The following is a 21,961-nucleotide window of genomic DNA, read 5'->3' as shown; positions in this document are numbered from 1 at the left end:
CATGAAAAAAACTTTGGATGATTCTGCTGGAAGATGGAGAAGTGGGGGAAGGTGGAAATGGGGGAAAGTTTTGGCTTGGGGCAGGGACGATTTTGAACATTTGTAATGTGATAATTTTTTCTCTTGAGAGAAGAGGGGATAGATAAACTGCTTTATTTATTTATTGCATATGGTTCTCCAAGGATTTGAACACTTGATTATAGAGATAATTTACACAATTTGCACAAAGGAAGGAAAAAGAAACATGCAATTCTCTACAAAATTATTTTAATGCTTTTTCTGGCTTTAATATCAACTATTGAGTAGCAGTGTAGTGTAGTGTTTAAAAGGACATGTTTTGAAAGCTGAGCTGCCAGCGTTTAAATCCCTCCTCTACTGCTTACCAGCTGCGTGAATTTGGGGGAGTTGAAATCTGGCTAGTGCTGCCTTAGTGTCCAGATTTATAAAAGCAGGATAATAATAATACTTATCTCGTGAACTTGTTGAGATGATTGAATGAGTTAATACACTTACTGCTCTTAAAATGGCCTGTGGCACATAATAAACATTCAACAAGTGCTAACTATCATTATTACCAGAGAATAGAAAACAACCGTGTCTCTTGGGGCCACTTGAGAAATGCTAGGTTGGAATTTGCGTTTCCACTGCAGGTTAAGGCGACCGAAGGGATCGAGGCATCTCCCCACTTTTTTCCTTGAGTTCCATAACAAATGTTACTTCTTTGTTCCTTCGTTAGTTCCTCCCTCCTTCCCTTCTTTCCTTCCTTTCTTCTTTTCTGTTTTGAAAGATAGGTAACACCACATTTTCCAATTCAACATTTTTCACGTATACAATTCAGTGAGATCAATTACATTTGTCATGTTGTGCAAACAGCACCAATGTTCTTTGCCAAATTTTCCGTTCCTACAGAAACTCAATTCTTCCTAAACAATAATTTCCCTCTCTCCCCTCCCCGCTTCCTGTCCCTAGTAACCACTATTAAACTCTAATCTCTATATATTTATCTATTCTATGTACTTCATATTAGTGAGATCAAACAGTATTTGTCCTTTTGTGATTGGCTTGCTTCACTAAACATAATCAAATGCTTTCAAGGATTATCCGTGTTATGGCATGTATCAGGACTTCATTTCTCTTTATGGCAGAGTAATATTCTACTGTGTGTATATACCATAGTTTGTTTACTCTTTCTTGTGTTGGTAATATTTGAGCTGTTTCCACATTTTTGCTAAAGTGAGTAGTGCTGCAATGAGAATTGGTATACATGTGTCTGTTTGTGTCACTGCTTTCAAGTCTCTTGGATAAAAACCTAAGGGTGGAATCTTTGGGTCATATGGTTTTGTCCACAGAGCTCACCAAAGGCAGGCCTTTTTCATGACTGTCCTTCTCCAAACTACTTAAATAGTTGAAAACAATGAAAGAAATCTCACCAGCAGAGACTGAGGCAGAGTACAAGTAACAAAAGAGAATTACAAAAATTATTTTGGGTAGATAAAAGGGATTGTAGAAAAAAAAAATGTTCTAACTGATTCAGTTTCTTACTTAGTATTCACACACAAACACACACACACACCTCATAGCTTTTTAAATATATTTATTAAATAGGTCTTATTTGTTGATTTGTTTTTCTTTTTTTCTTCACCCAGAACAAACAAAATTCATGAGACAGTTTTTCTTGTTATTATATCCCTAGCACCTAGAAAGGAGCCCTGGTGGTGCAGTGGTTAAGAGCTAAGGTTTCAAACCAAAAGGTAAGCAGTTCGAATCCACCAGCTGCTTCTTAGAAACCCTATGGGGCAGTCCTACTCTGTCCTGTTGGGTTGCTGTTGGTTGGAATCAACTCGATGGCAGCAGGATTTATTTTTATTTTTTTGGTTTTAGCATCTAGAATAATATTTGTCATAGAATAGACACTCAACAATTATTTATTTAAAGAAAGAGCTGTAATCTCAGTCACCTTTTGAGGTAGGTGTTATAATTACCCCATGGTTAGATAAGGAAACACAATAAGTAACTTGTCCAAGATCACAACTAGTCAGTGCTGGGGCTGGGTTTAAACATCCCAGAACATCTGTATCATTTTTCCCCTTGAAACTACTAATCTAAACAATCTTTTCCACTCCATCCCAAATTTTACCTGGATATCACCACCTCAGTACCTGACACAGCCTCTAACTAGGCCCATTTTTAGACAAATAACGTGTGCCTTCTACGTTTGTTTGCCAACACCTGTCATCTCCTGTGAGGTATTTTCATAAGCACCACTATGCCCATCTTTTTTTACATGTTGCTGTAAAAAAAAAAAAAATTATCATAGCGTGCTCTTACGAAAGTGCCTCTCAGGGCAAGGGGGCAGCTGGCAAGCAAACATAGAAGGTGCCCGTTATTTGAGTAAAATATGGTAATCTTTCACTCATCCTATCCGGCTAGCAAATTACTGATAGGAGAATCTTCAAACATTGTTTTTCTCACATTAGTCTACTGTCCAAAAATGTCAGTGGTACCCTATAGAAATGGATGTTTCTGTCTACATCAACTCTGCTTCCAAGTTAATTCCCATTTTGGAATCATCTCTTCTTAGATTTTACAACACAGAAAAAGGCATTAGCAACTCAGGCTCAACATACAGGCATCTTAATTTACTAAATAAATCAATAAGTAAATTAATAAGTGATTAATAAGTGACTCTGACGTACAAAACTTGGTAAAACTTTTTAATCATGAAAGAAAAAAAAACACAAGAAAATGGAGGCTCAGCAAAGTTAAGTAACATTAACTGAGTTTTTTCTGAAGTCTTGATAGGAAGTTAGAGTTGGTATCATGGCCACATAAGGGTTAACTTTAGAAAACAAAACAGAAAGGAGGAGCCTCTGGTTCTAAGGGACTAATCTTTTCTCTAACCTGTTTTATGTAGCCCTCAGAGTCCAAGAAACTTTACCAAAGGATTAAAAGTTATATAAACAAAGATCTCTTTATTTACAACTCTGATTCTCAGAAGACCGAGAAGCTCTAGATTACATGTTCTCAGTACTTTTTCTTATTGGCTACTTAATATGTAATTTTTCACAAACCTGATGGCCTTTCAGTATAGAAGCAGCAGTGAAAGGAGTGATGGTCAATGCGAAGGTAAGAGCAGCACATTTACTGGGATTGGGGTGGGTTATAACTCAGTCACTTTTGCTTGGAAAATATTAGATGCTTTGGGTTTTCTAATTACTTTGTCTGTGAGTTGAAATCAACTGGACCGGACCTAACAACAATGACATACTTTTCTCCTGGTGTTGGCAATTCTATTTAATACAGGATTTGAATATCATTGTTTGTTTATGTATATACACACACATATGAATATATACTTTGGTTCATCAAATATGTAGTTGCAAGTGCTTTGGAGTTTTAGAAGCCAGTCTAAGTGATTCTTAACACACACACACACACTTCATCGGAGTTTTCTTTCAATTCAAAACTGAGAAACAGTTGTTTTTTAAAAAAGCCAGATATCACAAAAATGTAAAAAGCTAAAACTTTCTGGTACATATCTATCCACATTTCTTTCTATGCTCGTGTAAACATATACAAAATATGTATAATTATAGGTATATACATATTCATATATGTATTCTTGTGTATATGTATGAAAGTGACATTATAGAAGCAATATATATTGCAACTCCCAACTCCACTCTTTCTTATACCATTTCGTTGAATGTTATGAATCTTTTAAATTTTTGCTAATTTAACATGAAAAAATGGGGGTGTTCTGTTATACTAAATTGCATTTCCTTGGCTACTAGTGAGATTCTTATAAAAAAATTCTTATGTTTTTTCTTTTTTTGTCTATTTGCATTTCCTCCCCAGTTTATATATTTTACTTATGTTTTTTTCTTATCAATTTGTAGTTTTTTTTTTTTTTTTTTGCTTTAGTGATATAAATCTTTGTCTCATGTTTGAAATATTTTCTCTTTGTCTATTTTTTTAACCTTGCTTCTTTTTGGGTTTTATTTGCCATTGTTTAGTTTGTATTTTTATGAAGTCAATGCTGTAAACTTTTTCACTTTATGATTTGTTGGTTTCTTGTCTTTTTAAAGATATTTAACCCTGAAGGTATACAAACAGTTTCCTATTTTTTTCAAATGTATATATTTTTTAATCTTGAAGTTTTTAATCTATTGGCTTTTTAATTTTGAACATTATATTAGGCAGGGGTATCACTTTTTTCCTTTCAGGTAGAAATCTAATTCCATCAAGGCCATTTATTAGATTAGCTATACTTTTCTTATTGAACTAATGTTTTGATATTTGTCGTATATTACATTTTCATTTATATTGGATCTAGTTATAGGCTCAGTTTTGTACCAGTGAACTGTTTGTTTATTCTTGTGCTGAAAACATGCTGTTTTTATCAGTTAGTGTTACAGAAGGTTTTAGCATGTCTTATAGCAAATTTACGCTATCTTTTCCAATAGTTTTAGGCAAATTTTACACATTTATTCTTCCACATAAGCTTTAAAACTATTGCATTTAATTCTAAAATAAATACCAAAAAAGAAAAGCACTATCTCAGTGAAATTTTGATGAAAATTGTATTAAATACATATATCCTGGCTACAACATCAGGACTGATTTCCCACTACACCTTCAGGATGCCAGCCACAAGTCTGGGAGTCCACGTGACACCCCTATCTTCTGACCTATAGGCTCCTATTGCTGGTTTGGGTTCGATAATTACCTGGAACAATTCACAGAATCCACAGACAGTATCCCATACCATACTTATGACTACAGATTCATTAACGTCAAACAGGATAAAAAAAAAAAAAATAAAGCTTTGGGAGAGGTCAGGGAGGGTTTCCAGTGCAGAGCTTCTATGTCCCAAGGGACGAGCTACCCTCCTGAGAGTAGATATTCTCATCAACCAGGAAGTATCTCCAGCCTCCATGTTTAGGGGTTTTTATGGACAGTCCTGCATGATAGGCTAAGTAAAGCCTCCTGAGATCAATTGGTTTCAGCCTTCCTGGGTGAGTCTTTTTTGGTCTGGCCAGCCCCCACTCATCAGCACAAATTCTCAGGTGTGGCCCAGAAATCCCAGACCAGGGTACCCCGATTGCTCCAAGAGTTATTTCTCCATAGGCAATGACAAAGGTCAACTTACTTGGGGTAAAACTGGGTTCTTTATCCCACAATATTTATCTTGTACCATGTCAAAGTATCAAATCCTTTTATTAATTATAATATTTTAAGAAGATTGTTGTATTTTACAAGTAATAATTGTTTGCTATTGAAGAAATGTTTTTTATTTACAATATTTGTTTATTTAATTTTCTTGTCCTCTTTTATTAGCTAGAATTTCATTAACCGTACTGAATAGCAATGATATTAGCAGGCAATCTTGACTTGTTCTTGATTTTAATGGCACTGGTTTTGTTACTTCCTGTGGTGGTTCAGGTTGTGTGTCAACTTGGCTGGGCCATGGTTCTCAGTGGTTTGACAGTTATAACATAGTTTGACAGTCATATAATGATGTAATTATCGCCATAATGAGATCTGGTATAATGTGATCACCTCCATGATGGGATCTGCTGTGAGTAGCCAGTCAGTTGAAAAGGAGTCTCCTTGGGGGTGTGGCCTGCATCCAACATAGGCAGACTTTCTGGCAAAGGCCCTGAGCTTTTGCTTGCTCTGGACTCTGTAGCTGGCTCCTGTTCATCTGACCTCTGGTCCTCTGGACTTGACCTAGCAGCTCACCTGCTGATCTTGGGATTCGTCAGCCTGTGTGGGTGGTCTGCATCTTTGGTTTGCCAGGCCCTGCAGCTACTGGAGTTGGGAGAAGCCTCCAGCCTGATCCACGGACTTGGGACTTCACAGCCTCTACAACCACGTGAGGCATTTCCTTGATATAAATCTCTCTCTCTCTTTGTATATATAGATAGATAGATACACTTTACTGGCTTTTCTTCTCTAGAGCACCCAGCCTCAGGCACTTCACAATGTATATAATGTTGGAAATAATGTATTACAGTGTTTAGTTTAGAGCCTGCTTTGTTACCATCATCATTTTCCTGCAAAGATGGTAAGCAATTGCTAGAAAAATAGTAGCAGAAGGATCCACTTTTTTATGTGAAAAAATCTTCTGTATCTGAATATCAGTGGGTTGTGTGTCCTACCTACTTCTGGTATTAGAAATGTTTAAATTTCCTAAGAGAAAATATTGTGTCATACAGGTCTCTTCCTGAGATAATTTACTTACTGTTCCTCAAGGACAGAATTCTAAGTACCTTTTCTCCTTCCTGAAGAGCTGGATATATAAAGGCGGCCATATCAACTTGTTCAGGGATAGCTTATTGTAGGTAATAATTTGTGTCCCTGAAGGTAGTTAGGACATGTCTGGTTTTTGATGAGCTACAGAGGCAAGCTGACCAGAATGGGAAGGATGGCTCCCATAGACTCAGTTACACAGACAGAACCACTTCAAAAGGTCTGCTTCCCTGAGTTCTGAAGCATCGTCTTGTGCACGGATTTTTGCTTCTCCCTTGAAATCTACCGTCATATGATCTGGGAAGAGGGCCACCACTCATAGAAACTCTAAAAACTTTGTTTCTTTATAAAGATCACTGAATGACCATTGACCTGTTACTGAGCTCTATTTATTGCTAGATTGAGACAGAATTTGTTTTCGTTTTAATTTTTATTACTTTACGGATTTAAATACTATTTATATGGAAACGTAGTTGAGGGAAAGGAGTTTTATTATAATAATGTCCTCAGTTCTTTGAACTTCTTATAGGTAAAAAATCAAATAGTGCTTTATCACCAAAATTATTTTTAGTGCTCTACTGACTGACAACCTGGTTTTCCTTCAGTTTTGTTGAAGGCAAACAAAATTAATCCAGAAGAATTTGTTATTCGGTAATTAGAAGCATTCACTATCTTAATTTCTGAGACATGCGCTTAAGAATTTTTATCTAGACTTAACTAAAAAAAAAACTAAAGGACTGTTAATTACAACTGTTTCCCTTTCACTTACAGATACCTTTTAAAAAAAATTTGAGGTACAAATATACATAACAAAACATTGCAAACTCAGCAATTTTTACATGTATAATCCATTATCACTATCCTTTTCTGAATTATTTCACCACCACTAACATAAACTCTGTACCCTCTAAGAGCTAACTCCCTCTTTGCCCCTCCCTCCCACCCCAGTTATCACTAGTAAGTATTGATTTTTATATATTTACCTATTTCATATTAGTGAGATCATGCAGTATCTGTCTTTTTGTGACTGACTTATTTCACTCAGCATGTTTTAAAGGTTCATCCATGTTGTGGCATGTATCAGGATTTCATTTCGCTTTATGGCTGACTAATAATACATTGTATGTATGTACCACATTTTGTCTATCCATTCATCTGTTGATGGGCATTTAGGTTGTTTCCACCTTTGTCTGTTGTGAATAGTGCTGTAATGAACAATGGTGTATAGGTTTCTATTTGTGTTTGTGCTTTCAAATCTTTTGTATATATACCTAGCTTTGCAATTGCTGGGTCATACGGTACGTCAATGTTCACCTTTTTGAGGAACTGCCAATCTTCCACAGCGGCTGTACCATTTTGCATTCCTACCAGCAATGAGCGAGGGTTCCAATTCCTCTAAATCATCACCAACACCTGTTGTTTTCCATTTTTTAAATAATAGCCATTGTAGAAGGAGTGAAATGGTATCTCACTGCATCTCCCTAATGGATAATGAAGGAGCCCTGGTGGTGCAGTCGTTAAGCACTTGGCTGCTAATCCTAAGGCTGGCTGTTGGAACCCACCCAGCAGCTCTGCAGGGGAGGAGACCAGGCAATCTGCTCCTGTAAAGATTACAGTACAGTATAGAAAACCCTATAGATTACTCTTTCATATAGGGCCCGTGTGCGTTGGAATCAACTCCACAGAACACAACAACAACAACAACAATGGCTAATAATGTTGAGCATCTTTTCATGTGCTTGTTGGTCATTTGTATATCCTCTGGTGAAATGTCTCTTCAAGCCCTTTGCCTATTTTTTTGACTGGATTTTTTGTCTTTTTGATGTTAAGTTATAGAAGTTTTTGTTTGTTTGTTTGTTTTTTAAATATATTTTGGGTATTAGACTCTTATTGGGGACGTGGAACCAGGGATATCATTGCTGATGTCAGATAGATCCTGGCTGAAAGCAGAGAATACCAGAAAGATGTTTACCTGTGGTTTATTGACTATGCAAAGGCATTCGACTGTGTGGATCATAACAAATTATGGATAACATTGAGGAGAATAGGAATTCCAGAATACTTAATTGTGCTCATGAGGAACCTGTACATAGATCTAGAGGCAGTTATTTGAACAGAACAAGGGGATACTGCATGGTTTAAAGTCAGGAAAGGTGTGTGTCAGGGTTGTATCCTTTCACCATGCTTATTCAATCTGTATGCTGAGCAAATAATATGAGAAGCTGGACTTTATGAAGAAGAATGGGGCATCAGGATTGGAGGAAGACTCAATAATAACCTGAATATGCAGATAACACAACCTTGCTTGCTGAAAGTGAAGAGGACTTGAAGCACTTACTAATGAAGATCAAAGACCACAGCCTTCAGTATGGATCATACCTCAACATTGAGAAAACAAAAATCCTCACAACTGGACTAATAAGCAACATCATGATAAACAGAGAAAAGGTTGAAGTTGTCAAGGATTTCATTTTACTTGGACCCACAATCAACACCCATGGAAGCAGCAGTCAAGAAATCAAAAAATGCATCGCCTTGGGCAAATCTGCTACAAAAGACCTCTTTAAAGTGTTGAAAAGCAAACATGTCACCTTGAAGACTAAGGTGCACCTGACCCAAGCCATGGTGTTTTCAGTTGCCTCGTATGCATGCGAAAGCTGGACAATGAATAAGGAAGACAGAAGAATTGACACTTTTGAGTTGTGGTGTTAGCAAAGAATATTGAATATACCGTGAATTGCCAAAAGAACAAACAAATCTCTCTTGGAAGAAGTACAATCAGAATGATCCTGAGAAACAAGGATGGTGAGACTATGTCTCACATGTTTGGACACGTTGTCACGAGGGATCAGTTCTTGGAGAAGGACATCATGCTTGGTAAAGTGGAAGGTCAAGGAAAAAAGGGAGACCCTTGACAAGATGGATTGACACAGTGGCTGCAACAATGGGGTCAAGCATAGCAACGATTGTGAGGATGGCACAGGACCAGGTGGTGTTTTGTTCTATTGTACATAGGGTCCTGTGAGTAGAGACTGACTCGATGGCACCTAACAACAACAGACCTTTATCAGATATATGGTTTACAAATATTTTCTCCCAATTTGTAGATTGTCTCTTCATTTTGTTGACAAAGTGCTTTCATGAATATAAGTATTTAATTTATATGAGATCCTATTTGTCTTTTGCTGCTGGTGCTTTTGTGTCATATCTGATAATTCATTGTTAAATACGAGGTCCTGTAGCTATACCTCTATGGTTACTTCTAAGAATTTTATGGTTTTAGTTTTCACATTTAGATCCTTGATCTATTTTGAATTGGGTTTTGTATATGGTGTGTGGCATGGGTCCTGCTTCAATTTTCTGCATGTGGAAATCCAGTTTTCAGTCATCATTTGTTAAAGCGACTCTTCTTTCCTCACTGAATGGGGTTAGCATCCTTTTGAAAAATCAATTTACCACCCATGTATGGGTTTGTTTCTGGGCTTTCGATTGTATTACAATGGTTTATATGTCTATCATTACATCAGTATCAAGCTGTTTTGATTACTGTAGCTTTTCTTTAGGTGGGAGGTTTTTTTTAAAAAAAATTTTTATTGTACTTTAAGTGAAAGTTTATAAATCAAGTCAGTCTCTCATACAGAAATTTATACACAACCTGCTATGTACTCCTAATTGCTCTCCCCCTAATGAGACTGCACACCCTTTCCCTCAACTCTCTATTTTTATGTCCATTCAGCCAGCTTCTGACCCCCTCTGCTCTCTCATCTCCCTTCCAGACAGGAGATGCCAACATAGTCTCATGTGTCTACTTGATCCAAGAAGATCATTTTTCACCAGTATCATTTTCTATCCCATAGTCCAGTCCAATCCCTGTCTGAAGAGTTGGCTTTGGGGAATGGCTTGTGTCTTGGGCTAACAGAAGGTCTGGGGACCATAACCTCCAGGGCCCTTCTAGTTTCAGTCAGACAATTAAGTCTGGTCTCTTTACGAGAATTTGGGGTCTGCATCCCACTGCTCTCCTGCTCCCTCAGGGACTCTCCGTTGTGGTCCCTGTCAGGGCAGTCATTGGTTGAAGCCAGGCACCATCTAGCTGTTATGGTCTCGGGCCGATGCAGTCTCTGGTTTATGTGGTCCTTTCTGTCTTTTGGGGTCATAATTACCTTGTGTCTTTGGTGTTCTTCATTCTCCTTTGCTCCCGGTGGGTTGAGACCAACTGATGCATCTTAGATGACCGCTTGCTAATGTTTAAGATGGGGGAAGGTTTTTGATTACTGATTCAGTCTCTTCACTTGTTATGGGCCTGTTGAGGTCCATCATTTCTTCTCGAGTCAACATAGAGAGTTTATGTGTTTTAAGAGTTTGCCTATATCCTCTAAGTTATCTAATTCGTTGGTGTACAATTATTCATAGTATTCCCTTTCAATTCCTTTCATTTCTATAGGGTCTGTCGTAATGGTCCTGGTTTCACTTCTAATTTTACATATTTGCATCTTCTCTCTCTTTTTCTTTGGTGATCTTACTGACCTTTTAAAAAAAAAAACCAACTTCCAGTTTTGTTGATTTTCTTTATTGTTTTTCTCTTCTTTATTTGATTTATTTCTGCTCTGACTTTTGTTATTTCCTTCTGATAGCTTTAGGCTTAGTTCTTTCTTCTTTTTCTAGTTTCTCAAGTTGTAGAGTTAGCTATTGACTTGGGATCTCTCTTCTTTTTTAAGGTAGGTAATTTTTACTGTGAATATCGTCCTGAGTACTGCCTTCACTGCATACTATAGGTTTTGGTATGTTGTGTTTTCAGTTCTGTTCATCCAAAAGTATCTTTTTATTCCTCTTGATTTCTTCTTTGACTCATTAGTTGTTTAGTAGTGTGTTGTTTAATTTCCACATATTTGTGTATTTTCTGGTTTTCTTTCTGCTATTAGTTTCTAGTTTCATTTCATTTTTATTAGAAAAGGTATTTTGTATGTTTTCAGTCTTTTTAAATTTGTTGAGACTTGCTTTGTTTCTTTTTAGTTGTTCTACCCATTATCAAAAATAGTGTCTTGAAGTCTCCAGCTATTATTATAAATCTATCTATTTCCCCTTTGAATTTTGTCATTATTTGCTTTATATATTTTGGTACTCTAAGGTTAACCAAAAACCAAACCCAGTGCTGTTGAGTCAACTCCGACTTATAGCGACCCTGAGGTTAAGTGCATATATATTTGTAATTGTTATATCTTTCTTGATCAATCTTTTTATCATTATATAGTGTTCTTCTTTGTCTTTTTTTTTTTAATCATTCTCAGAGAATTTTAATTTGACTTCTTCTTTGGTTACCACGTCATTTTAGACCCTCTCTTTGTTCCCGAGTTCCTGAAGTGGACATTGTACTCATTACTTCTGGTTAACTCTTTTTTTTTTTTTAATTTTTATTAAGCTTCAAGTGAACATTTACCATTCCAATCAGTCTGTCACATGTAGGTTTACATACATCTTACTCCCTTCTCCCACTTGCTCTCCCCCTATTGAGTCAGCCCTTACAGTCTCTCATTTCGTGCCAATTTTGCCATCTTCCCTCTCTCTCTATCTTCCCATCCCCCCTCCAGTCAAGAGTTGCCAATGCACTCTCCAGTGTCCACCTGATTTAATTAGCTCACTCTTCTTCAGCATCTCTCTCCCCTCCACTGACCAGTCCTTTTCATGCCTGATGATTTGTCTTCGGGGATGGTTCCAGTCCTGTGCCATCAGAAGTTCTGGGGAGCATTGTCTCTGGGATTCCTCTAGTTGCAATCATACCATTAGGTATGGTCTATTCATGAGAATTTGGGGTCTGTATCCCATTGGTCTCCTGCTCCCTCAGGAGTTGTCTGTTGTGCTCCCTGACAGGGGAGACATCGATTGTGGCCAGGCACCAACTAGTTCTTCTTGTCTCAGGGTAATGTAGGTCTCTGGTTCATGTGGCCCTTTCTGTCTCTTGGGTTCTTAGTTGTCGTGTGACCTTGGTGTTCTTCCTTTGCCTTTGCTCCAGGTGGGTTGAGACCAATTGATGTATCTTAGATGGCCGCTTGTTGGCATTTAGGACCCCAGGCGCCACAATTCAAAGTGGGATGCAGAGTGTTTTCATAATAGGAATATTTTGCCCATTGAGTTAGAAGTCCCCTCAAACCAAGTTCCGCAGACTCCAGCCCCTGCTCCGCTGACCTTTGGAGCTTTCATTTTATCCCAGAAACCTCTTTGCTTTTAATCCAGTCCAATTATGCTGACCTTCCTTGTATTGAGTGTTGTCTTTCCCTTCACCCAAAGCAGTTCTTATCTACAGATTGATCCATAAAAAGCCCTCTCCCTCCCTCCCTCCCTCCCCCCTTTGTAACCACATAAGTATGTGTTCTCCGTTTTTTCTATTTCTCAAAATCTTATAATAGTGGTCTTATACAATATTTGTCCTTTTGCAACTGACTCATTTCACTCAGCATAATGCCTTCCAGATTCCTCCGTGTTATGAAATGTTTCAGAGATTCGTCACTGTTCTTTATCGATGTGTAGTATTCCATTGTGTGAATATACCACAATTTATTTACCCATTCATCCGTTGACGTTCATCTTGGTTGCTTCCAGCTTTTTGCTATTGTAAACAGAGCTGCAATAAACATGGGTGTGCATATATCTGTTTGTGTGAAGGCTCTTGTATCTCTAGGGTATATTCCGAGGAGTGGGATTTCTGGGTTGTATGGTAGTTCTATTTCTAACTGTTTAAGATAACGCCAGATGGATTTCCAAAGTGGTTGTACCGTTTTACATTCCCACCAGCAGTGTATGAGAGTTCCAATCTCTCCGCAGCCTCTCCAACATTTATTATTTTGTGTTTTTTGGATTAATGCGAGTCTAGTTGGTGTGAGATGGAATCTCATCGTAGTTTTAATTTGCATTTCTCTAATGGCTAATGATCGAGAGCATTTTCTCATGTATCTGTTGGCTGCCTGAATATCTTCTTTAGTGAAATGTGTGTTCATATCCTTTGCCCACTTTTTGATTGGGTTGTTTGTCTTTTTGTGGTTGAGTTTTGACAGAATCATGTAAATTTTAGAGATCAGGCGCTGGTCTGAGATGTCATAGCTGAAAATTCTTTCCCAGTCTGTAGGTGGTCTTTTTACTCTTTTGGTGAAGTCTTTAGATGAGCATAGGTGTTTGATTTTTAGGAGCTCCCAGTTATCTGGTTTCTCTTCATCATTTTTGGTAATGTTTTGTATTCTGTTTATGCCCTGTATTAGGGCTTTCTTTGTCTTTTATATCAGATTTTTACTTAAAGTCTATTTTGTCTGATATTAAAGTTGCCATGCCTGTTCTCTCTTGATTACTATTTGCATGGAATTTTTTTTTCCATCCTTTTGCTTTCAACCTACTTGTGTCTCTGTTCCCAAGGTAGACAGCATATAGTTGGGTCATTTTTTTTTTTATCCAATTTACCACTCTCTGCCTTTTGATTGGTGTGTTTAATCCATTACATTCATAGTCATTACAGATAAAGGAGGACTTACTTCTACCATTTTGTTATTTATTTTTTGTGTGTCTTATACCTTCTTTTTTCTTCTTTTCTGCTAGTGCTGTCTTCTTTTGTGTGAAGTGGATTTTTTTGGTACTGATGCCTTGTTTTTGAAGCTAAAGCTAGATATTGGCTTTAAAAAACAATTTGGACATTGTGTCTTGCAGGATTTTTTTTTTTTTTTTTAAATAAGCTGAACAGAGACATTTATCTGTAGAACATTTAATTTTTTAATTTTCTGGTTTGGCTTGTCTCTAAGAGGTTTAAAAAATCTTGACAGATGAACAGACAAATCAACATTTGAGACTTTTTTATATGATTAAAATTTTATTTCATGATCGAATGGTTACACTTATAATTATACATTTAACAGAATTAAAAGAGCTTTTTTTTTTTATCCTCTAAACAGGAGCAATTAATCTAAATAAAGAAAGCTGATTTTCTAAAGTTCAGTGCATTGTTACCTGGGTTACTTTTTGGGAACATATTGCCCTTCACCTGTATGTAAGTAGATATTCTGATTTTAAAGGTACAGTAAAGTCTCCTCTAGAAAAAGTTAACTGCAAATGTGTAATGATTTGGCCACTTGTAAATGTGAAACTTACAAGAAGCATGGTCTCTATGAGATTCTACCTCAGGGGGAATAAATTTTTTGATAATAGTAGATGAGGGTGGAATGCACAACAGTAAGTTTTGGGTTAGATAAGAGATAAGCCTTTTCTTTTGTAATGAGGGAAAAGGAAATTATGCAAGGGGAGGTAGGAAAGGAGAACTATCATGAAGCCTAAACTGCCATTTCTGGAAGATCATTTTTACAAAAGAGTCTATGTGGATGTTGAAGAATTAAAAATAATTCCCCTAAAAACCATCCATGCCCATGAACCCCTCGGGAAGTCTTCATGTACCCTAAATGTTTACACACCCTAGTTTGGAGACAACCGTTTTAGATCACTTATGTACTTGCAAAGGAGATGGCCAAGAATGGTTCTTATGACTCTTAGTGTCGAATAGGTTGTATAGGTAGAGGAGATTAGAGGAGGAAGTTAGAGTTATGTTGTGTGTCCACTCCCATCCCTATGAGGAAGGCAAGTGTCATTCTTTTACCTGACCTCAAGCCTAGTGCGCATGGCTGTAAGAAGTTTGCTCAGAGTACTTTATATTTGTCCTCTGCAGTTTGGAGGATATGGGGTCAGGTGTCCAACTTATGCTTAAGAAGTCTATGAAGGCAAAAGGCTATGGCCAGATCCACCTGCTGAGAAGCAAAACAAACAGAGGGCTGCATTTAAGAAGAACCCAGTCAATGGTGGTCAACCACAGATAGTTTGGGGTCTGTCTGAGAGCTTGACTAGGTCGTATGGGAGACATTGATACCTCAGTAGAAAGAGGCTAAAAGAGTATGCTGCATCCCTAAGGTTGAAGGGAAGAATTGTGCATGACTACTCAGAGATGCATTTATTTCTGCCAAGGGTACTGCATTGGTGACAGATCACTAATGAGGGATGGGACCTTCAAAGAGCCCCTGACAGTGGCCATGAGAGAGTCAGTTTTAAATACCTGCCCTAGCCAAAGGACAGTAATATCAGGTATGTGTGATATTTTCTGCTGTCTCATCTTCTCCCAGACACTCTTCAACACTGGAGAAGACAGAGCCGCTTTGTTCAGCAGTGGGAGAGGCATGAAGGGAAGCTGGGATGAGAAATAGAGAAACAACCGGGAATTTCTTTGCCACTGCAGGCTTTGAACCTGTTGCAGTGGGATGGAAGAAGCTTTAATTTAAATGAAGTACAAAGTGGACTAACCCATTGCCGTCGAGTCGATTCCGACTCATAGCGACCCTATAGAACAGAGTGGAACTGCCCCAAAGTGGTCTAGATATGTTAATCCAGAACTGAGCCTTCCATGGGATTAAAAGTGACCAGAGAACTCTTTTTTCCCTTTCTTTTGAATGTGAACAGAAAGGGGTGTGGCTTGTCTGAGATTTCATTTGTTATTGCTATGTGCCAATGACTTGATTCCAACTCACAGTGACCCTATAGGACAGAGTAGAACTGCCCACATAGAGTTTCCTAGGCTGTAATCTTTAAGGGAACAGATCACCAGGTGTTTTCTCACGTGAAGCAACTGCTTGGTTCAAACCTCCAACCTTTCGGTTAGCAGCTGTGTGCTTAATCATTCTGCCACCAGAACTGGCCCTTTAGAACCAACGTGATAGGAAATGAAGGGGGAGGAATAAGACTCTTTTATGATTCCATTTGTTCAAGTGCTTGCACTTGCAATCCATTTCTAATGTAAACATTGCTTAGGAGCACCAAAAAAAAAAAAAAAAAGAAAAAATCATCGAACCCGTTGTCATCGAGCTGATTCTGACTCATGGCCACCCCATATGTTAGAAAGTAGAACTGCTCCATAAGGTGTTCTTGTCTGTAATCTTTGGAAGCAGATTCCCAGGTCTTTTTTCCACAGCACTGCTGGGTGGGTTTCAACTGCCAACCTTCAGGTTAGTAGTTGAGTGCAAACCATTTACAGCACCCAGGGACCTGCTTGGGAGCACAAAGGTGGATTAATTCAGCTTTAAAATCTTTTTCAGTAACACATTCCTTTCAGTAAATATTTGGCCTTCTCCTCAAAAGACAACAGGATTATAATTTTTTCTTCCTGCAATCCTCTCCTCACTTCAGTATACTGTTGCTAGCTTTTCTGCTTACCCATAAATCTTTTGCCATTTTATCAGTGGACATCTTTATGAACCCCTGGGAATAGATTTAGCTTCACAGGCATACCATCAATTCTATGAAATGATTCTGTTTCATACGAATATTTGAAAGGACAATCAAATCATTTTGGTCAAATTTGGGCCACCGCATAAAAGGAGATTTTTAAAGTAGAATTTATCATTATAATGGAGCCCTGGTGGTGCAGTGGTTAAGAGCTCTGCTGCTAACCAAAAGGTTAGCAGTTCAAATCCACCAGCCGCTCCTTGGAAACCCTATGGGGCAGTTCTACTCTACAGGGTTGCTGTAAGTCAGAATAGACTCGACGGTAGTGGGGTATCATTATAATAATGATGCTGATAATTTCAGGGATTTATATAGCATTTAAAGCCTTTCAAAGTAGGTGTTCATTTATTTATTTATTTTCTTCATGTACCATTTAATGACATTGATTACATTCTTTGAGTTGTGCAACCATTCTCACCCTTCTTTTCTGAGTTATTCCTCCTCCATTAGGTTTTAATGTTCCTATCTAATCTTTTAAGTTCTGTTGTCACTTTGATCCCATTTAGACAGTTTTTAAAAGGACATAATTCTCAATGCAGACATTTTTTGCTAGTTAAGTTAAACTATTGTTTGGTTTTCAGAAGACTTCAGGGCATATTTTTGGTTTAAGGTTTAAAGATTATCTCAGGACAATAGTTTCAGGGGTTCATTCAACCTTTGTGGCTCCAGGAAGTCTGGAGCCCATGAGAATTTGAAATTCTGTTATGCATTTTTCCCCTTTTGATAAGGATTCTTCTATAGAACCTTTGATTAAATGTTCAGTAATGATAGCCAGGCACCATTCACTTCTGGTCTCATAGCAAAGGAGGCAATTGTTCACGGAGGCAATTAGCCACACATTCCATACCATCCTTCTATTACTGAGCATCCTTCCCCTGTTGCTGTAGGGGCATAGAGACCAATTATTGTGCCTTGGATGGCTGCTTGCACGCTTTTTAGATCTCAGGCACTATGCAACAAGCTAGGAGGTAAAACAGAAGCACTAAATATGTTATTAGGCCAGTTAAGTGGAATGTCTCAGAAACCATGATGCTAAACTTCCAGACCAAAAAACCAAATCCCATGAGGTTTTTGGTTGTACATAAGAAGACTTGGAAGCTATTCTTTTTTTTTTTTGTTATTGATTTTCTATTTTCAATTTTATTTCTTTCTGTTCTAATCTTTGTTGTTTCCTTTCTTCTGGTAGATTTAAGCTTAGATTGCTCTTCTCTTTCTATGTCCTGCAGTTGTCGAGTTAGGCTGTTGATTTGAGATCTTCTTTCCTAATGTAGTCTCTCAGTACTGCCTTCGTTGTGTTCCGTAAGTTTTGGTATGTGGTGCTTTCATTTTCGTCTGACTCTGGGAAATTTGTAGTTTCTCTCTTGATTTCTTCCTTGACCCATTGGTAGTTTAATAGTATGTTGGTTAATTTCCATATTTTTGTGTATTTTCCAGGTTTTTTTTCTTTCTGTTTTTGATTTCTAGACTCACTCTGTTGTGTTGAGAGAAAATACTTTGTTTGGTTTCAGCCTTTTTAAATTTATCAAGACTTGCTTTGTGACCTAATGTGTGATCTGTCCTAGAGACTGATCCATGTGCATTGGAATAGAACGTATATTGTGCTGTTTTTGTGTGGAGTGTTCTATATATGTCATGTATGACTGTTAAGTCTAGTTGGTTTATAGTGTCATTCAGGTCGTCTGTTTCCTAGCTGATCTTCTTTCTAAATGTTTTGCTCAATATTGAAAGTGGTGTGTTGAAGTCTCCAACTATTGTTGTAGTACTATCTATTTCTCAATTCTATCAATGTTTGCTTTATATATTTAGGTGCTTGGATGTTGGGTGCATATATATCTATGATTGTTAAATCTTCTGATTAATTGACCCTTTAATCACTATATAATGTCCATCTTCATTTCTTCTAATAGATTTTGTCTTAAAGTCTATTTGTCTGATATTAAGACTGTCACCGAGCTCTCTTTTGGTTATTACTTGCATGCAATATTTTTTTCCATCTTTCACTTTCAACCTCTTTGTGTCATTGCATTTAAGGTGTATCTTTTATAAAAAGCATGTAGTTGGATTATTATTATTATTATTTTTTAATTCATTCTGCCACTCTGCCTTTTGATTGGAGCATTTGGTTCATTTACATTCACTGTAATTACTGATAAGAAGTGACTTCTACCATTGTGTTGTTTTTCTGTGTGTGTTTTAAGCCTTCTTTGTCTTTACTACTTCTTGCTTTTGTGTTTTGTTGGTTTATTGTAATGAGCCTTTTGGTTCGCTACTCCTTTCCCTTTGTGTATGTTTTTAATATTTTTTTAGTGGTTACCATGAATATTACATTTAACAGCTTGTACTTATGACATTCTAGGGTAAGTTGGTACCAACTCAGCTTCAGTAACATACGAAACATTATCTACACCATTTCTTCTACCCCCCTTTTGTTGTTGTTGTCACTAGTTATGTCTTTATATTTCATGTGCCCTGAAACATATTTTTAACTTTGCTTTTTATATATTTGTTATTAAAAAACATGAAGGACAAAGCATTTAGAATTATCAAGCATGAATACCTATTACTAACCTTTATACTTGTCCATGCATTTCCTTTTATTAGGGATCTTTCTGTTTATGTGTATCTTTGAATTACTTTCTAAAGTTGTTTCCCTTCCATCTACAAAAGTCCCATTAATGTATTTTGTAGGGCCAGTCTGGTGGATATGAACTCTCTCAGCTTCTGTTTGTCTAAGAATGTTTTAATTTCACCCTCATTCTTGAAGGACAGTTTTGCTGGGTATAGTATTCTTGATTGAGTTTTTTTTTTTTCTTTCAGTGCTTTAAATATATAGTCATTTATTTCTTATAAAACAGGAATAAATAGGATTATAACTCCCATATTTGAAATGAGGACCCCCCCCAAAAAAACCCAAATCCATTGCCATTGAGTCAATTCTGACTCATAGTGACCCTATAGGACAGAGTAAAACTGCCCCAGATGATCTCCAAGGAGCACCTGGTTGATTTGAACTGCTGACCTTTTGGTTAGCAGCCATAGATCTTAACTACTATGCCACCAGGGTTTCCGAAATGAGGACAGAAAGTTGAAATTGTCTTAGCCTATTAGCCTGTTCCTGTCAACCTGATCCTGACACATAGTGACCCCACGTGTTGAGTAGAACTGCTCCATAAGTTTTTCTTGACTACGGTCTTTATGGAAGCAGATTGCCAGACCTTTCTTCTGTGGCACCGCTGGGTGGGTTTGAACCACCAACCTTTAGATTATTAGTTGAGGGCAAACTGTCTATGCAGCTCAGGGACCTGAAATTGTCTTAGAGGTTACTTAAGACTACTATTTAAAGGCAGAACAAGGATGAGATAGATTCCACACATAACAACTTTTCAGTTATTTTGTCTAGCAGTAACAGTGGCAGAAGCTGCCAGTTATTGAGTCTTATATGTCAGGCTCTCTGACAGGCACTTTACATTGTTTATCTCATTTTTTATTACATGCTATGTGGGTATCCAAAGGAGTTCTTAGGAGGTGCAAACAGTTCATGTGCTTGCTGTTAATCAACAGGTTTGAGGTTCGAGTCCATCCAGAGGCTCCTTGGAAGAATGGCCTGGTGATCTACTTCTGAAAAATCAGCCATTGAAAATTCTGTGGAGTACAGTTCTACTCTGACACACATGCAGCCAACAGAGTCAGAATCTACTCCCTGGCAACTGGTTTTCTTTTTTGGTTTTTGGATGTCTATTCTTTTCAGGATCTGGCAAGAGAAGAATTAGTTATCTCCCATTTTAGCAAATTCTCTGAGGCCAGCAGGTCTACCAAGATGGCCCTTTGGCAGCCTGGAAGCATCAGAGATATTTCATTTATTTGGGTTTAAAAACTAAAAGTAAGTCAGATGTGGCAGCTGCAGCTTAGGTGTTCCAAAGTGTCATCAAAGTACATGCTGTGAATGTAGTAGGGAGGGCAAGAAAAAAGGCTGGGAGGGGTTGCTGGGTGATTTAGAGGCTTGAGTACAGGAGGATATTATCTCCCTTTTCCTCCAAACTCATGCACTACACATTGCAAACTTTATCATTATTTTAACTGGAAATATATTGCTTTTCAGAAGTGAAAAAAAGTTATTTTTCACAAGTTTACATTGTTTTCCTTGTTGTGGACGTTAGCCACTCTGAATTTAAAGTTTATGTGTCCATGTTTGTTGAACGAAATAAAGTATGTGACAGCACTTTTGGAACTCGATACTATATAAATTTATCTTGGACAAGTAGTATTTAAGCTTCTATGCTTTTTACCCCTCCTTTATATGATTAAAATCTTTTATGAAACTCAAATAACATCTAGTTTGGTAATATGAAAATACTTAGTTCACCAATATTTTTGACTTACAAATAAATTTTTTTTTGTGCTAACAATCTGTGACTCATTTACTTTTGTGAGAAAATAATATGATGATCTAGTGAAGTGATATAAATTTTATTTGCATTTTAAAATGGAAAAACAAAAACAAGAAAACACAAACCTGTTGCCACCAAGATGATTCTGACTCATAGCCACCCTATAAGATAGAGTAGAACTGCCCCATAGGGTTTCCAAAGAGCCGATGGTGGATTTGAACTGCAGACCTTTAACCATTGTGCCACCCGAGCCCCAGGAAACAGTGTGAAATAGGGCTATGAAAAGCCCATAAGAGGTACTACATTTTCAAGAAGGTTTGTTTCTTTTCCTATCCATTTTCTTTCTTTCATCTCTGCGTGGGTGTGATTATTTCTTCATTTCCTAATAGCACTTATGTCACTTGTGGTTTATGTGCTCCTCTTCTTTATGCTGTAAATCTTGATGTTCAAAGCTATGCTAAATGAGGCAAATCGGAAGAACTACCTAATATTTAAATTCAGTATGAACTACAGGGTCAGAGAACATACACTTGAAGTGTGAACTCGCCTTTGATTTTGCTATAATGTTTTTTTGTTATATTTACATGAGAGAATAAATGGCTTAGAGGGCAAAAGGTAGAATGTAGTCTTGAGTTCCTGTTTTCCAGTTGGGATGCTGACCATTTGCTAACCTCTTAAGCCACTGCTGGATCATAATCTATTAATGATTCTTTCCCATATCTGAAAATCATAGTCACATTTATGGGTATTCCTATAAGTTAAATTAGGCCTGAAATCTACATTCCTAGAAAAGGCAGATAGAAAGAAAGTGTGTAAGTGGGTAATAATACCTGAGATTTTCTGAGGCAAAGTTCCAGATAAAAACATACAGCAAAATGTGACTGTAATGATTATAACTATTGTTTAGATGAGTAAACATTATATCCTACTGCCTTTTGATATTACTGAGGGAAAAACAATTCACCTCATATTATTGGTCACTGTGACCAAGCTCATTTTTAGGAATAAAACAATGCATTATT

The 21,961-nt window shown here is 37.3% G+C and overlaps 1 protein-coding gene across 2 annotated transcripts in view; it reads left to right on the top strand.

Annotated features, from left to right (window-relative positions):
* Nucleotides 1-2,894: 2,894 nt before the first annotated feature.
* The window catches only part of SLCO1A2 (solute carrier organic anion transporter family member 1A2), a 131,911-nt gene continuing 112,844 nt past the window's right edge, over nt 2,895-21,961 (top strand). For both annotated transcript variants that reach the window (XM_049882598.1, XM_049882599.1), the window contains exon 1: nt 2,895-3,126. The gene's annotated coding sequence lies outside the window, so the exon portion shown is untranslated. The remainder of the gene's footprint in view (nt 3,127-21,961) is intronic.

Source organism: Elephas maximus, chromosome 4 (genome assembly GCF_024166365.1).
Source record: "Elephas maximus indicus isolate mEleMax1 chromosome 4, mEleMax1 primary haplotype, whole genome shotgun sequence".
Taxonomy (NCBI): Eukaryota; Metazoa; Chordata; class Mammalia; order Proboscidea; family Elephantidae; genus Elephas; species Elephas maximus.
The sequence above is the reverse complement of the archived record's forward strand: the minus strand, read 5'-3'. Positions and strand labels throughout refer to the sequence as shown.